The following is a 17,842-nucleotide window of genomic DNA, read 5'->3' as shown; positions in this document are numbered from 1 at the left end:
GGTCGAGGATCATGAAGGCTGCATTGGACTTTGTAAATAAACGTTTTGACAGCATTTTGGGTGCAAATGCAGGAGGCTCATCTCGCTACACAGCGTGAAAACCCATTCCCTCAAAGAGCATGTTAAAATCCATCGGAAAATCGAAATCTCGAAAGATGATGAGATGGATGTCACCCAAGACAGTGTGCAATGAGTAACATTTTTGTTTCTTTCAGCAGCCATTGCTTGTGTTGTTTAGGAAGCAGATGTTACGCAGAGCCTTGACATCATATTCGAGGTATAATGTCAGTAAATTCGACTAAAATACAGACTTTGCTTATCCCTCATGAATACAGACATGAGGGGTTCATTTCTATCACATGATGTCCTCTTGTAATACTACTCCCATGTGAAAGGGACTTCAACCTGGACCCTATTTTCACATGTTTTTGTTATTAAGTGACTAATGGGAACAACAATTTTTGAAATTGGTCCAGTTTTGAGAGAGAGTGCTGCAGCCAACAGCGGTGAAACAGGCTGCCCCTGCGGGGAATTGAGCACCATCATTTTATGTCCAATTAAAGTGCTTGTTTTTGCCACTGACAGGTTCAGATTAGTGTCAAACCATATCATGGAAAAGATGCCTGCAGAGGTAGACCTTTTGCTTAACCAAAAGCTGACCAAGAATCGCCATTGTCAAACCCACCAGAATCCATTTAAATAAACAGTAATTCATGTGTGACTAGAGCCAGCATACCTTTAAGGGTTTATTTCAACCAAACCAGAGTTTGTGATTGTTGGAGAAGTGGAAAGAAAAGATCATTTTAGTTATTTTGTTTTGCTTCTGTCGACTTTAAATGAACTATGCTTTATGATGACAAATTACTGTTGATTTAAATGGAGTCTGGTGTGTTTGGGGAAAGCAATTTCGGTGCTGTTGCAGGTTAAACAAAAAGGATCTTATTCTTTGAAATACGGTGTATGTCTGTAGCAGTGGCGGCTGCTGGTCTTTCAAACAGGGGAAGCTCACTTTAAGTTTACATCATAAAATTTGTCATATTGTGGCGAGGCAGTAACTTATAAAAGGAGCATTTAATTGAAGCTGTTTTTCAACCACACTCATGCCATAGAACCACAGCAAAACACACCTCAAAGATTTTCAGATGGGTGAAAATACCTGTTACTTTTCCCCACCCTTTGCACCAAATCAATCTGAGGTGTTGATCTGCCCTGCTGTAACTCTAAAGTTTCTCCTCGTAAGGAATCAAATGGCTTCGCCAAAATCCGGTCGATAATATTCAAATTGTCTGCCATTGTGTGCAGCTTGCTAGCTCACTCGCTTGCTGGGGCTGCTGCGCGTGGCTAGTGTGACCGCCTGTGAGTGCTTTGGGACGGTGGAGGGGCTGACAGCAGCACCCGCTGCTCGTTGGGGACGGTAACTGCAGAGCGACAGAAGTCAGAGTCTCCAAACACAAGTACAGTCTCCAATAACACTAGAAAAAGATGCTAGATTTGTCCCTAGTCGTTTTTAACAAAGAAAAAGTCACTAAGAGGATTGGAAAAGTCTCCAAATCAACTCGGAACAACGGAATGAAACTTGAAAACTGCTCTGGTGGTGTTTTATATTTCAAGATCGCTGATTCGCTCATTTCACTGTCAATCAAAAAGGGATTCAGCCTCAGACAGATCATCCAATCATCATGCAGAAGCCCAGCGTCCAGGCCAGCCGAGGCCAGCCCACTGCCCCATAGACCCCCAGAGACGCTGAGCGTCCGATGGGCGGGACAAAACCAAGCATTTATCCAATGACTGTCTAGTTTCGCTGCAGTGGAACAACCCACTCTATGCTTCCCCATTGAAGTCTTTGGACGCTGAGCTTCCACTGTTTAATGCACTGTGACGCTACGGGAATGAATGAGAAGAAAGTCGCGTCAGTGACCTGTGATAAGTAGCTGATTCTGAACAAAAGTTGAACGCGTTCTAGCGCATATGTAGTCAATGAAATGTAAACACAACAGCACATATTTGACCACTTATTTTTTGACATTTTAGGGGAAGCTGAGCTTCCCTTGCAGTCTTAGAGCAATCGTCACTGGTCTGTAGGTATTCTTTTTATATTGTTGTCAGACACTTAGAATAACAATCAGAGCCAATTGATGATGCTCAATTGTCCGCAGAGAGCAGCCAGTTTTACTTCTCCAACTCTGGACCAGTTTAAAATTTGTTATTCCGATTAGTCACTTAGAAACAAAAAAACCCCAGGAAAAAAAGCACCAGGATGAAAAGTAAAGGAGTTACCCTCTAAGACACCATAACCATGGTGACATCACTATAGTGATTTTCTAAGAAGTTTCAACCCCATACAAGATATTACACAGCAGTGTTTCAGGCTGAGTAGTACTCAAGGCTGGTAAACTGACCTTCATGTGTTAAATTGTTGGATGTCCCTGAAGTTTCAAGGTCTTTCTGTGAATCACATTAATTGTACGGATGTAATGATCTGTTCCATTCTGCCTCTTGAGAGAGAGGCCAAACCACTCACTCACACTGCTACTACTACTCCACAACAGCACAGAGAAAAGGGTTGAAATTTTAAGGAAGCTATTCTCGTCACGCTTACTGGAAGGAAGAAAAGCTGCAGCGGAGGGTGGCTGTAAGCAATCTACAACACAGCAAATTCCGTGTAATGGCAGCGTAATGACGCAGCTTACACAAAGGGCACAAGCAGCCCCGCTGTGAAACGGTGTCACGTCTTTGTGAAATAATCCTATATTTTTAAAATTCTGTTTAACACTACAATAGCAAGAAAATCATGGTGACTGTTCTCTTGAGCAGCAGATGCTTTTGTGTGCTGGGGGTGGCCCTGCAGTCATGGATATATGGTGACAATTCTGAATTATCATTTGGTAGGTGCAACAAATTACTCAGTGCTGTCCTACTTTTAAAGACATATTAGACGCTACTGTGCTCGGGGGCCGAGAGAACGAATGACTGAGAGAGCAGAAGAAGTGAAAAGAAAGTCTTTACAACACAGTGGGGAAGCAAGAAAAATGAACGGGTGTTATGGGGTGAAGAGGAGAGGGGCAGATGAGGAGAATTATAGCAAATGAGAAAGGGCAAATGAGTTATAAGAGGGAGGAAGAGCTTCTAAAGTGGAGAAACTCTGACAGAGCTTTGCCCCATTCCATCTGCTCAGCCATCATCTTTGAAAGGCAAAATTACACAGTACATCTAATTCCCTTGCACAGTTAACATCAAATTGTCTCAGTGCTAACATGCTAATTCTTTCACTGACAAAGACAATGCATGCAGCTTTTCTCACTAAGAACCTGCAAAGTTCTGGATAAGAAACACCTGACATTTTTCTCTCTGAGATGAAGTGTTAATTTAGGCAGAATAAATAAAGAAAGGTGGCTGGCTGTCGTAGGGGTGGCGGTGGGTGAGACCAGCATGACCTGACACCTGCTTATTTCTTGGTTTTGACGAGGTCACAAATGTTAGGCTGATATTGGAATCCCACGAGCGCAGAATGGGAATGCTGGAGCAGAATTAGAATGGCCGCAGAATGACTGCGACGGGTTTCCTAATGAAGCCTCACAGTCCCTCTGCCAAAGTGACCCATTTTCTCTTTCTCTCTCTTTTTCTTCCCCCTCTCGCTGATACAGCTGCCCCAAATTCTTCACAGGGAAAGGAATATGCATAAATTTAATTAAAATGGCTAAAATTATTGGAATAGATTCTTATATCCCCTTTCTCCAAACCATTAGTCCTTGGGTTTGCTTGGACTCCAGCGGGTGAGGAGCCTGATGGGGTCAGTCTTCGTTCTCGGGAGAAAATGTCACCATGGAGATGGTAAATTACAATAACACAAATGAACTTTCACTTTAAAGGACAAGACAGGATTGAAAAGAGGTTTTAACTGTGTATGTGTGTGTGTGTGTGTGTGTGTGTGTATTTATGTGTGTGGTATCAAGACAATTAGGTTTTGGTTTTTTTTGTAAAGTACCAATCCTCTCTGAGTTTTTGACTAAAATGATTTCCTGGATGCTTTTCTGTGAGACTGTAAGACAATTAGGGCTTCTCTTTTTTTCCCCCATTTCGGTTTAAATGCAAATTGTTTTTAAATGCTCACCAGACTTCTTTGATATGATTGTTCTGACACAATGGCGCTGTTTTTAGAAAAATTAAAAGGGATTTGGGAGGCTTTATGAAGTAAAAGTGTGGGGACTGGTCCAAATTGCATACCCTTGCAAGATAGCAGGGGATTTTGTTAAATATCTTGCAATTACAAAATTCCCTGGAGCGACTGATTATACAGCACTCAGACACCCACTATAAGTGTACAAGGTTGTTAGCTGAACAGAAGATGTTTCCATGCTTGGAACAGTTTTTCCAGAGGTGCTTCTGAATATAAATCTGATCCTGGACTGGCAGAGTGAGTAAAGGCCATTCATCAATTCATGACATCTGGTTCACATGCTCGTTTTGCTTGCCTTTCTTCCATTATACTTTCAGTAACACAGTAGCCTACCTTGACACGTTATAGTAATGTGATTACTTTTTTGTAATGAGTACTGTAAGGGATTCATTCATTTATTTTCCGTAACCGCTTATCCTGTTGGGGGTCAGGGGGGGTTGGAGCCTTTCCCAGCTGACATTGGGCGAGAAGCAGGGTACATCCTGGACAGGTCACCAGACTATCGCAGGACTGACACATAGAGACAGACAACCAGTCACACTCACATTCACACCTACGGCCGATTTAGAGTCTCCAGTTAACCTGCATGTCTTTGGACTGTGGGAGGAAGCTGGAGTATCTGGAGAAAACCCACGCTTACACAGGTAGAACGTGCAAACTCGTTCTAGCCTGTTCTAGCCTGTTCTAGCTCTTCTATTCCTCGCCTTCACCCACTTAGGCCCTGTTTACACTTGGCATTAACATGCATCCTGGGTGATCACAAGTGGACAGCTCTAAGTACAGGTGTGACTGCACCCAATGTGTCCTCAATGCATCTTGAGATCTGATCGCTCCAACCACATTCAAAGGTGGTCTGGCCCGCATATGCCCACATTCTTTTAGCAATGTGTACACTGATTTGTCCTTTGCCATACTGCCTACTCGGCTGACATCCTTGTCTATCTGACTAACTGCCAGATAAGGAAACTGTATCTGAACCGTTGCTGCAGCCTCTCCTCCCAGAGAATAGTTAGTTTAACGTCTGCCCAGTAAGCACGAGCTAACACAGCAGCAGCTGTTAAACACTCCCAACAAACTCACACAGACACCCAAATGGCTTAACTCTGTCATTAATGACCGTTAGGTTACGTTAGCTGTGTAATGCTAACAGTTCACCCTATCATTATGTGTGTGTGGGTGTAAACTCACCAACTGTCCCTAATGTTAAACTCACACTCACACAGCAGTTGCCTCCTAACAACAGGGAGGCAGAGGTACCGCAGGTTGGGGTGTGCTTGTCCAGCATGTTCTCATTCTGAAGTCATCAAATACTGCTGCTTTGTAAATGACTTTGGCGTCCGACACCTGATGCCAAAAGCCATTTGTCACAGCTGAATGATACGCTGCCAGGCGGGGTTAGTTTGTAACATGGCTGGACCGAACCCTTTGCGGTGTTATGATACACCGTTGGTCAGCCTGACGGCACCTGTCATGGCAGTATGATATGGGGACCGGCAGTATCAGTTAATAATGAGCTGGACGGCACCTGTTGTGGTATGATACACTGCTGTGGCAGTGTCAGGGTGAACGCTGCTGGTAACAAGACAAAGTAAGGAGCTGGAGAGTCCCTATAGCCTGGGCGGGAGGGGTGGTGGATGGGTTCAACAAACCGTGGACTTTCAACCAGGAGTCCACTGTTTGCTTCCTGTATGAATGCAGAGCCAAGACATAATCTTTATTTCTAAAGCTAACCACATGCTTTTATTGCCTAACCCTAAGACGTGAAAGGCCACTGACAAAACGGCGATACGGTACAACTTGGGATCAGAACATGCTGGCTTGATATACAAAGAGTGAGGTGGGGAATGGAGGGGGCAAAGAAGAGCAGAGTAAATCAATGCAGTGTAGGTCTATAATGAAATAAGGTTTTATCCATTTTAGATAGTAAAGGCTGTAAGTGTGGGTATAGTCTGAAAAACCTCCTACCAGTTAAAAACAACGACATATTGAGTCTTTTCAAACATATTTACATATAGAGCGGGGAAGTGAGATCCAATCAAGGAAAGTGACAAGTGCAAATATTCCAATGCCAGGTGTGAACAGAGTTAATGTGTATGCACAAAAATCATGTGTATGCCTTTTCCCACACTTAAAGTGATGCTTATATAAAGGAACATATAAAGGAAGAGTGTGTGGTGAGAATGTGCACACCTCATGCATTCCTCAGACCTGGCGTACACATGATTTTAGCTGAGATAGTTGCAGATAATATGATAAGGAGATTAAGTAGAAGTTGAGAGGCAGATAACATTGTTTTTAGGTTGTTTGTCAGTTTCCCTGATTGTGTTATTGTTTTTGCAGCTTACACAGTGCTCTGTGCAATGTCAATCAAAGGCACAAAGTGAATTTTAAATTAATTATGTGTGATGAATGTCATCGTCATTCTTATTTACATTTATCTCCCTCTTAGTGATTGTTTAATTTTATCCTGTGAAGCATTTTGTAAAGTCACTTTCCACATGAACACTTTGACTGAATAACTTTTGGTGGTACAGACCACAGACTAGATAAAAAAGATGGACGACATGACAGCTCCCAAAAAGTGTAGCCAAAACATCTCAATTGCCCCCTGGTGGCTGGCTGCAGTTTAGGTCATAAACTCTGTCACCTCCATGTTGGTGGATGGGATATGAGCCAAACTAAAAACTCAAAGTGTACCTCAAATAAATCTTTCCCAAAGATGGTTTCTGTCATTTTAGGTAGCTTTTATCACACTGCTGTATGTTTTAGTGTTCATTTTTCATTTGGTTTTAATATCATTATACATTTGATGCTATAAAAAAGGGAATCTGACATCATGATTGACATCTGTGTGTGCCAGTAGTGCCAGAAACTGCTGAGATTGCCACTGTGCAGACTCGAGGTCAAAGTGATGTCACTAGTGCAAGATGGCAGCAGCCATGTCCCGGATATCTTGGCTTCATTTTTGTACAGTGGGGGTTAAGTGCAGACGTGTCTCCATCATTATACACTCTATCATACAGATGCTACAAATATCAACAGCCATATGTAGGTAGGTGAAATTGCATTTTCTTTACTGTATTTCTCATTGACAGATCTAATCAGTGGTTGAGGGGCACAAGTGCCAATGTGCAAATGATTGTTTACATCTCTTATGGCAAAATAAAGGGGTGGAAATGAGGCCAGTGCATATGCACCCAACGCAACCCAACAGAATGTGTATGCATATTTCTGTCTTTGTGCATATACACAGTTTTAGTCATGAGAGCCTTATGCATCTAACCCGGTATAAACAGTCTCTTACTGTACAGTCACACCAAAAGCGACCAGAGCTTCCAAAACGGCGGAAGTCAATCATTTTCATTGAGAGCCCAGCGACTTGGGCGATTTGGGGGACCTGGTCATCAGCCACGCGTCATGGGAGAGCAAAGCCACCGGAGTGGTCTGGAGGGGAGTTAAAACTCGTTTAACTTAATGGTAATGAGCTCTGACAAGGTTCAGCGGCAACCACTCGAAATGCTGATGTGCTTCGATGAAGCGGGTCCCGGAGAACAAGCTGTGTAACTTTGGTTCCTACAGCACACATGTTCCGACAACTGGTATTGAGAAGTTTATTACTTGCGTTCACGCCCACTCAGTCCTTTATAATGAGTTGCTGTTCGGATACAGAGAAAATAAAAAGAATGAGGTGTCGCAGAGGTAGTTGGTTGGTCTGGTGAGTTTTAAACTGTGCAATGTTAGTAACAGAGGAGAGAATTGCAGGCTAATGTTGCAACGTAGCATGCAAGTCTTCCTTGCTTGGTTTGAATGGGATGACATATGTTTTCTGTTTTCATTGACCAAATATAACTTTCTGTAGGCCAACTATGAGCTTTTTGACTGGACAACAGCAAGCAGCAACTACGCTGCTTTCAAGCCAGTAGTCCCCTTTGCGGCTCCTTTAAATTGACAAGCATGATCGAATGTTCAATGATTCACTAAAGCGACCAACGCTGCCACAAATATTTTTGACAGTCGTGCTTCTTGGGCGTCCGCGACAGACTGTGCCTCTTTGGAAGCTTCTGGTGTGAACGTACAGTTCGTCATTATATCCACATCACTGATGATTATTTCTCAAAAATCTGATTGTGTAAATATTTTGTGAAAGCATCCTACAATATCGTCAATAACAATATTGAGATATTTGGTCAAAAATATGGTTCAATTTGATTTTCTCCATATCGCTCAGCCCTACAATACAGTTACTTTTTTGGTGTCTTAGCATGAGTTTAATAGAGGGGTGAAATCAGTTTGCTCTCTCTGCGTTTTGACAGGCTGGTTCAATATGTGTTAGCTTGCCACAGACACTGGAGGTGAGGGAGGCTGTTAGCTTCCACCGAAAGAGGAGAATTTTCACGGTTGTCTTGTTTACATATCATTCGTTCTTCGTTTTGTTGCGAACACCCAGATTAAGAATTGCCTGGTTTTGTTTTGAGTTCAAGGCTACGATTAAGCTAGCTAATGGCATAAGATGTAATGTTTGGCTGTTTACGCTTTAAAATTGGTCTAAGGCACTTTTGACAGGGGTTGGCTGAGTAATTATAAGTGTAATTACTTCTGAGTAAAGTAATGCGATTACTTTTACACTGAATAATATGTACAATGATGAGCAATTCATTATTTTTCGTGTGAATTGGCCAAAGCCTGTCTTCACTCAGAATCTCATAACATAAAATTTATTCTAGGATCTGACACTCTGTTGTAAGCTGTTGGTTTTTCTGCTCTGATGCCATTCTCTCTTCACATCAGGAAGCAGCAGCAGATTTCTCCTGTCATCGCTCCTGTGGCTGAATGTGTGTGTGTGTGTGTGGGTGCGCACGTGTGTTTGTTTCTTCCCAAGCGTCTGCCGTCATCCTGCTGGTGAAAAACGAGGTGCATATAAGTCATCCAGTGAGAGGTAGTCACTAATAGGATAGAGGCTGCTCCACAGGAATGAGCTATGGCCTTATTACCCACCTCACTTCCTTGCAGCCGATGTCCTCCCGTAAAAGCACAACAACACTGTTCCTGTCCTCTCTCCTATACAGGTTCCATCCATCCATCTATCCATACTTCTGCTCCCCCTTTCTCACTTAGCCCCCACCTTTTCTTGGGACTTTTTCCCTCCTTCTCCTCCCCCTCAGCCTCTTTACTTCCCCTCCCTCCTTCCTTGCTCATTACCTCATTCGCTCCTCTGCTCCACACCTCCCGTCGCCTCCCCTTCCTCCTTTCTTTGCCACTTCCTTCTCTTCCCACCTCGAGCACCTGATTTCTACCCTGCATTAAAATAGCCTCTTCCGCACCTCTCCCCTCCGCATAGCACCTACCTGATTTACTCCGATCTCTTCTTTCCCCATATCTCCCCCCGCCTCCTTCCTCTCTGTTCCAATCCTACCTCAACCTGACCCATCCCTCTCCTTTCATTTCCTTTCCTTTCCATACTCTTCTAAACTTTCATCATACGCCTCTCCGCTTGATCTATTAATCTCTCTCTGTTCTCGCTTGGTCTTCCTTATCCCCTTGGCTCCTTTCCTCCCTTGCTCCCTCCCTCCCTCCTTCTCACCCTATATTTTCTCCACCTCTCCCAGCCTCTGCACCTGCTTCTGAAGCTGTCTAGACTGGCAATGAAATGAGGATGGAGAGAGAGAGGGAGGGAGGTGGCAGAAATAGGCGAGTAAGAGGAAAAAGAGTCGCAGAGGACAGTGGGAGTAGAAGAAGGAGATGGGAATGTTTGAGGAGAAAGATAAAGTGGATAGAGGAGTCGAGAAGCTGACATGAAAGAGAGTGTAGAGGTATTGTAAAAGGGTTCATGATCTGAAGTAGAGTTGTTCATTTTTAGAAGAAAAGAAACCCCAATTCCTCTCCGTGGTTCCTTTTGAGATGTCAGTATCTCTTCATTTTCCACTCTAAATTGTTTGGCATCTTCCAGAGAACACAACAGCAATCATTTTCTGCGGTTCACTGCTTCACACCCACTGAACACCTCTGTCCACTCATCTGTCATTTCATTTTTGAATTGCGCCCCATTTTTCAATGTGATAAACCTTCCCAATTCACACATTGTATCAAAGTGAAGAAACGTGATCCAAGGGGACTTCGTCCGTTTCTTCCTGATGAACGGCTTCATGAATGAATTTTTGTGGCAACAGTCCGTCATGTTGTGAGTGGAGGTGGTGGGAGAGGAGAAGTGAAGGCCTCAATCGAGTGATGAGGCAAACGAGGACAAACAGATGCTAGATTACATCTTTATATGACAGGTACACACACACATACACACACACACACACACACAGTTTGTTTGATGGTCTGCTTGTTTGTGTGCTTCAGAGTGTAAGTGTGTGTGTGCGCTTGACAGGAGGAGGTGTCCTGTCTGTCTGTAACAGGATGTGATAATTAACCTTTCTCATGCTGAGCGGAGCTATTAAAGCTAAGGCTTTAAACCAGTTTTATCACAAACACAACACATTACACAACTTAAGTTGTTTAGAGCTGGTTGTACACATAGAGTGACACTGTGCACTCGACCAGTTCATGCAGGGGTCATTCTGCCTATCCACGTCTATATATATCAATGTATCTAGCCAGCCATTTTTTAAACAAGTTGGTCAAGATGGGGCTAACGACCTGCTTTATATACTTGCAAGTTTAATCTATAGCAGGTTTTTACACTGTGAAGCATGCCTCCCCGGGGTGCGTGGGAGAGTTGCACCAGTGGCTGTAGCACAGCTCCTGGCAGAAGTTAATGTACTTTAAATAACAATATCTCTATCTGTTTGCTTTGGTGGCCAAGGTTGTACAACAATTACCTCATAACTGTGTGCAATACTTGAGTAAATGTACTTAGTAACCCTCCACCACTGCTAACAGAGTGTCTGCAGGTATCCGACACTTAAATTTAATGCTTTTTAAGACCCTTTCAAGATAAATTGTAACCAAATCTAAGATTGACTTTTGAAAAAATAAATCTTTTTCCTATTCAAGAATTACAGGTAAGTATGAAGATAAGTAGAATGTGTGGTTCTGTGCAGAGCAAAGACTGGATAAAATAATGGACATAGCTACCATGACATCATCCACTGGTTTGTAGACTCTTGTTTTGCGAGGTCACATTTACCTTTGATGACCAAATTTATTGTTGACTCCAAGATGACGTTCTTGCCAAATTTGATAAATTTCCCTCAAGGTGTTCTTGAGATATTGTGGTCATGAGAATGAGAAAGACTAGGTCACAGTGACCTTGACCTTTAACCTTTAACCACCAAAATCTAGTCAGTTTATCCTTGAGTCCAAGTGGACACGTGCCAAATTCAAAGAAATACTCTCAAGGCATTCCTGAGATTACGAGTTGAAGAGAATGAGACAGACATGAGGTCACATTGACCTTGACCTTTGACCACCATATTCTAATCAGTTCATCGTTGAATCCAAGTGGATGTTTGTGCCAAAATTTGAAGACATCTGCTCAAGGCATTCTTGAGATATTGCATTCACAAAAATGGGACACATGGTTGTATGCATGTGCGTATGTAAGTATGGACAACTTGAGAACATAAAGCCTTCGGCCACAGCTGCCACTGGCGTGGAGGCATAAAAAGACAGTATTATTTCCATTGGTAAGTTTTTAGATTTGTAACATCAGAAATGTGACCTTTCAACAGAGGAGCTTGACTCATTTTGACAAAATAGAATTAAAAGATGTAAGTAAAACAAAATCAAATATCTGTGGCAATTAAGACCTCACAAATTCATGTTTCATAGTATTTAATGACTTTTGAGGCCTAATATTTATAAAGTTTAATTTAAGATATTTCAAGGACCTGCAGTCACTCTGTGCTTACAAGGATGCATGTACACAGAAAAGGAAACAAAACTAAGAGTCTCAAGTGAGAGCCAATGTGGCAGATGGGCCAGCAGTAGAGTAACATATGACTTTGTGCCCCTGAGTCTCCAGTAGCAGTGGGCCAGCCAAACCTTAGCTACTAATGAGGCTCTACACACAGTCCCAACAGAGCCCACTCCACACACTGGGAACCAGACACACACAAGGAGGGAGACAGACACTAAGATGTAGACACATGCCCTCACACACACAAGCATACACTTGCTGACAAGCACACAGATATGAGAGAAATTTAAAAAATCTGACGCACAACCTTGGGCACCAAAGCAAACAAACACTAAGGGGCACGCTGACATGGCATGTGTTTGGTACAAACCTTGTAGCTACAGTTTTGGTGCTTTTTATGTCTTAACTTGTTTGGAGGATTGGCATCCCTCTCTACTAGTCCTCAGTTCTAAGGTAGGTGTGGGTGACTTGGATAAGATTCAACAATGATTACAGTATCACAGCGTGGCAGTACTTCATATTCAAATACAGGGTGAAATGTTTAACAACCTCTTTGAGACAATTTGTTTTGTTTTTTTATATTGTTGTAGCAACATTTTATGTTTTTTTCAGGAAATTAACCATCCCAGTGATAATCAGTGCAGTCCATAGTTGCTTCTAGGCCATTTAGTCTTAGTGTCGTTGGGTCTGGGAGTCATCCAAGACTAAGTGAGGTCATCAGTTTTACCTCATAAGATAAAATTTTCAGTCTGTTCATCATCAGCACAAAAATGTTGTGACAAAGTCACATACCTAGGTTCCAGTGTTTTTAGCATGTAACAAAAGCCTTTGTGTTCAACAACGCTGTACGGACACAGATATTTGCTCATGAAGTAGGCGATGGACTTGATTATTTTCTTAGCTCTCTCAGAGTTGGATGATAGATTTGCGGAGCAGGTTTAGCGATTGCTAGGCCATCAGTGGCTAATGCTATCTCTGGATGGTGGAGTGTGAGGTGAGCCCTCATGTTTGTAGAATTCCCAGAGTATTTTATTCTCATATGACACTGCTTGCAAAGAACATGTGTCATACCCAAATCCTCCTTTCCTTCTGTGGAAAAAAATCCAGAATAAGTCCAGACGTTTGATTTAAATGCTAACGGCGCATTTCTGATTTCTTTCTCCAGTGCCTCCATCTTTGTTTTGGTGAAGTTCCCGCCAAATGCAGTCGACTGAGAACTCTGCTGATCTCAGCAGGAGAAACACATCAGCACCATCTAGTGGACCGAAAAGGCAATTGATTTTATTAGTCTTGTGCCAGAAGTTGTATTAATGTAAGTATTTGCAAACATTAATAATGTTTAAAAGATAGATACTTGGCGTCCCTGTATTGATACAATATTGCCATGCAAAATATCGTGATACTATGCTGTATCGGCTTTTCCCCCATCCCTTATATGCAAATATATTTTTGACTTGCCTTCTACTATGTCAGATTTGGGGCTCCATATATCATGGCTGTGTAGAGCATTTAAAAACTTTATATCAACTTTATTTTATTTTATCAAAAATTATTTTTGATTTTTTTCAAAATTATTATTTTATCAACTAACTACAATATATTTTTATATTTTATATTTGTCAACTACAATCATATGAAGAAACTATACACGATCTTGAATTGCAGCGCTACTGTATTTTGAGGATCCATAGAGAAAAAATTACAAATTAGGGACTCTGAAATGTTTTTCACAGCATCTTAGATAGACTCAACCACTGAGCCCTAAAATGAAACCATACAGTGACATTACACACACACACACACACACACACACACACACACACACACACACACACACACACACACACACACACACACACACACCATGTATGCCCAACCACAGGGTCAGGCCCAGTTGTATGGCACTGTTGCACATTTAATTTTCTTTTGAGAAGTATTGTGAGTCTGCTGATATTATTACAGAGCAACCCAGTCTGGAAGTAATAAGTTTGAGATATACTAAGGCTGAAACCTGAAATCCATAAATAAACAATAACAGTGGCCTTGCCTTTTAAAAAACTATAAGGCAGGGTTTTTTTGCAGACAGACCCAGTTATGACTAACAGCTTGTGACAGGCAGATTCAGTTGCAAGACAGCTTGGAAGAGGATTTACTGTATATTATTACTCTTTGTGTGTACTGCACAGAATGACTACACAGCGCTTATGATATATTCTATTGATTAAAAGCATTTATTAGCTAATGGAAGGCTGTAAATGTATCACACATGCTGTATAATCTCTATATTAGCGTCCTACTGGCTGTGCATTTCTGATCATGGCTTTACCCGGGGAGTGCAGTGGGAGTGTTACCCAGAGTGTCTCTTTGTTATCTTAACACAATGATATTGTGTTTCAGCGAGCAGGATCCTGAGCCAAATAAATTTTGAGGACGCAGATTGTTTCGTGATACACACACTGTGCCAAGTGCTGATGGCGTGCTGTGTTTTATGGGTTGAAAATCAGAGGAAGAAAGTACAAGAGAAGGAAAACACAAAATGAGACACTCTCTTACCTTAAGAAGCACTTCAACACGTCAAACTGCAAGGAGAAGGAGCAAAAAAGGGGGAGAGATAGAGGAGAGAGGGAGGAACGAGAGGGAAAGAGAGGGGGAAAAAAGATTGAAATTAGATTACCATAGGGTACAGCTGCAGAACAACAACTTTCCAAGACACTTCACAGGAGAAATGTGTGAGGTAAAACAAAAGAGATTTCAAAGTGTGAGAGTGGATTTCATCTTACAAGCAGGCCTGTTGTGCATTTATCTGCAATGTCTTTCCCTCTTTGCTCACAGAAGTATCACTTTATCACTATACAGGCTGTAGGCATCTCTTTGTTCCACAAACTGTTCAGCGATTACACAGATTCAAATTCCTAAAATATAATTGCCAAGCATTCCTCCAAAGACCAAGTGGGTAGTAATGTATTACATCTACTCCATTACATGTACTTGAGTATTTTTTTTTTTAAAATAAAATGTACTTCTAAGAGTAGCCCTAGTTGTTTTGCCAAATACTTTTAACTCTTACTTTACACTACTAGCCAATCATAGCAAGGCAGATGGAACAGAGGAGTTGCCCTGCCCACTCCACAACCCCCCTTCAATTGACCACAGTTAAAGAACATGGCAGAAAAAGAAACGCCTCCGTCTCGCTTAGAAGAGGCACATGCACACCCCCAGTCCAGTCGTCATAAAAAAATGTTGGCATTGAACTTTTCTGCAAACTAGTTATGTTACATCTGCGTGTTTCTTATGTATCATATCAACATTTCTAAAGTGATGTAGTACGTGAGCTGACTCTGTCATCAGGAGGTGGTGGGGACAGTGGTTGGTGTGACACCTGCCAAGCTGCAGACCACTGTTCACGACCAACAACCAACAAATCGGATTGTTTTGTAGTTAATCACTGCTGCATTTCCAGCGGCTTTCTGGCCACCAAATGTGGTTGTTTATAAGTGACTCATCGCGTTGTTTCCACTGGGGATAGCGCCACAAAAATGAATTGTTTCTTATCAGGACATCCCTGCATTTCCAGCTGGGGTTGTGCCACAAGAAGCGGTTGTTTTTGACCAAGACATTGCTGTGTTTCCTGCCAGGGAAGTGCCATCAAAAGGAGCAGATTTTTATGAAGACATCGCTGCATTTCCAGCTGGGGTACTGACACAAAAAGTGGTTGTTTTTTTTACCAAGACATTTTTTACAGAGACATCGCTGCATTTCCTGCTGGGATTGTGCGACAAGAAGTGGTTGTTTCTTGCTGAGACATCACTGTATTACCAGCTAGGGTTGTGCCGGGAAAAGCGGTTGTTTTTGACGAAGACATTGCTGTTTCCTGCCAGGTTAGTGACATAAAATGCATTTCTGTTTCTTTCTTTCTTTGTTTTTTTACGGAGGCATAGCTGTGTCTCCTGTCGTGGAAGTGCCACAAAAAGCAGCTGATTTTTATTAAGACATCCCTGCATTACTAGCTGGGGTAATGCCACGAAGAGCGGTTGTTTTTTACCAAGACAGTGCTGTGTTTGTTGCTGGGATAGTATCATGAAATGCTTCTTTTTTTTTTACAGATACTTCACTGCATTGCCTACTGGGATTGTGCCACCAAAACAAGGTATTTTAAAACCAAATCTTGATTTCTTCCTAACCATAACCAACAGAATGTTAACCACAGTGTTGTTGAAACATAAAGTCTCACCGTATCCTCTACATAAAAACGTACAAATGTAACATATCCATGGTTTGCAGAAAGAAACAGTGCCAACATTTTTTCTGGCAACTGGGTTGACATATCTGGTTCAGCATCCGCTTGTCTTTGAAATGACAAGAAACAACAGTCATATTATGCACCGCCTACTTTGTCTGCCCAAAACATCTCAACCCTCAAGAATTCAGCATAGACAACACATATTTTGGTTCTGGATATGACACTTTAATATGCACTTAACATTTCTTATTACCCGTTGAGGACCTATTTGCATTTATTATATTGATGCAATTAATCACAGCTAATGAAGTTACTCACCACTTGAGTAGTTTTTTTTTCTTACTCTTATTGTTATGAGACAATATGATATGAAAGACACAATACTTTTACTTGAGTACTGTTTTTGTTTACCCTCCCCACCACTGTCCACAGATTTAGACTCCCCAAAAATAAATTCAACATTCTCTGATGGGAAGGTGTGAAATTACAGTAGTCACACAATCAAATGCAACAAATGCAAATGACGTGAGCTCAGTTTGGAGATTAATTTCAGAAAATCATCACTAAATTACAACCAGGCTGTGAGATCACTAATTTATTCTCGAATAAAAATACATGAAATGATCATGATTCTAATTTTCCAGCGCAGGTGGTTTTTGACAGCTTTGACTGAGAATGTGAAGTGGATCTACACGAGGAAGCAAAGTGAGGCAGTTTCTGCTGCGCTGAATACCATCTGACAGTTGCATCATTCGAAAACAAATCATAAAAGAGGCTGCTCTTAAATCTGCGTTTGAGGAGGCTGTTTAAGAGAGAACTTGCAGAGTTTAAATAAACAAAGAGAAAAAAAATTCTAGAAATAGCCCTCATGGATTTGCTGAGTCTCTGGAACTTGTACAATATTTATTCCTCTCCTCCCTTCCCTCTGCAGCTCCAGACTTTATCAGACCCCAGTAGAGCGGAGCAGGAAGTGGGGGGATTGTACTGGTTTGTTGGGTGTTGTTCCTTTCTGTCTTCTCTTGCCAACCAGTGACCTACTGTACTTCACACTGCTACGCTCCCCTGGCTGTAATACATGCGGCCTTGGATGATGCAAACACCCTTAAGCTGCCAGTTTGCTCCGTCAGAAGTGCTTGTCGGATGGTCGAATAGCTTTCTAAAATTCCCCACCCCCCACCATGTTCTCAATGTCAGATAAAGTGGTGTCAAACTATTTTGGTTACTTTCTAAAACCAAAATTCACACCCATTTTAAACTGTGGCTGGCCTGCTGTGCACAGGTGAGGAAGCTGCCAGGGTTTGAACTCTCTCTGTCTCACTTTTTTTGTTCTTTACACAACTTTAACTGTCACTTTTTATATGAACAACGGAGAGGACACGAAAGGGGGAAAGAATCAAAGTGCTTATTAATTTTAGTATGCTACCTTAAAGCTACGATTGGTATCATTTACAAAAATAACTTTTCATGTTTGCTGAAACTGTCACTGCATCCACACAGTATTACATGCAACAGATCCTGTTCCTCCTCCCTGTAGTTCATCTAATGGCATTTGAAAGAATGC

At 41.9% G+C, this 17,842-nt stretch overlaps 1 protein-coding gene across 1 annotated transcript in view; it reads right to left on the bottom strand.

Annotated features, from left to right (window-relative positions):
• Window positions 1-17,842, bottom strand: part of ptprdb (protein tyrosine phosphatase receptor type Db) — a 217,944-nt gene that overhangs the window by 160,825 nt on the left and 39,277 nt on the right. The window contains exon 3 of the mRNA XM_050044542.1: window positions 14,595-14,620. The gene's annotated coding sequence lies outside the window, so the exon portion shown is untranslated. The remainder of the gene's footprint in view (window positions 1-14,594; window positions 14,621-17,842) is intronic.

Source organism: Epinephelus moara, chromosome 5, assembly GCF_006386435.1.
Source record: "Epinephelus moara isolate mb chromosome 5, YSFRI_EMoa_1.0, whole genome shotgun sequence".
NCBI classification, from domain to species: domain Eukaryota; kingdom Metazoa; phylum Chordata; class Actinopteri; order Perciformes; family Serranidae; genus Epinephelus; species Epinephelus moara.
Note: the sequence above shows the minus strand (reverse complement) of the source record. Positions and strands in the feature narration are given on the sequence as shown.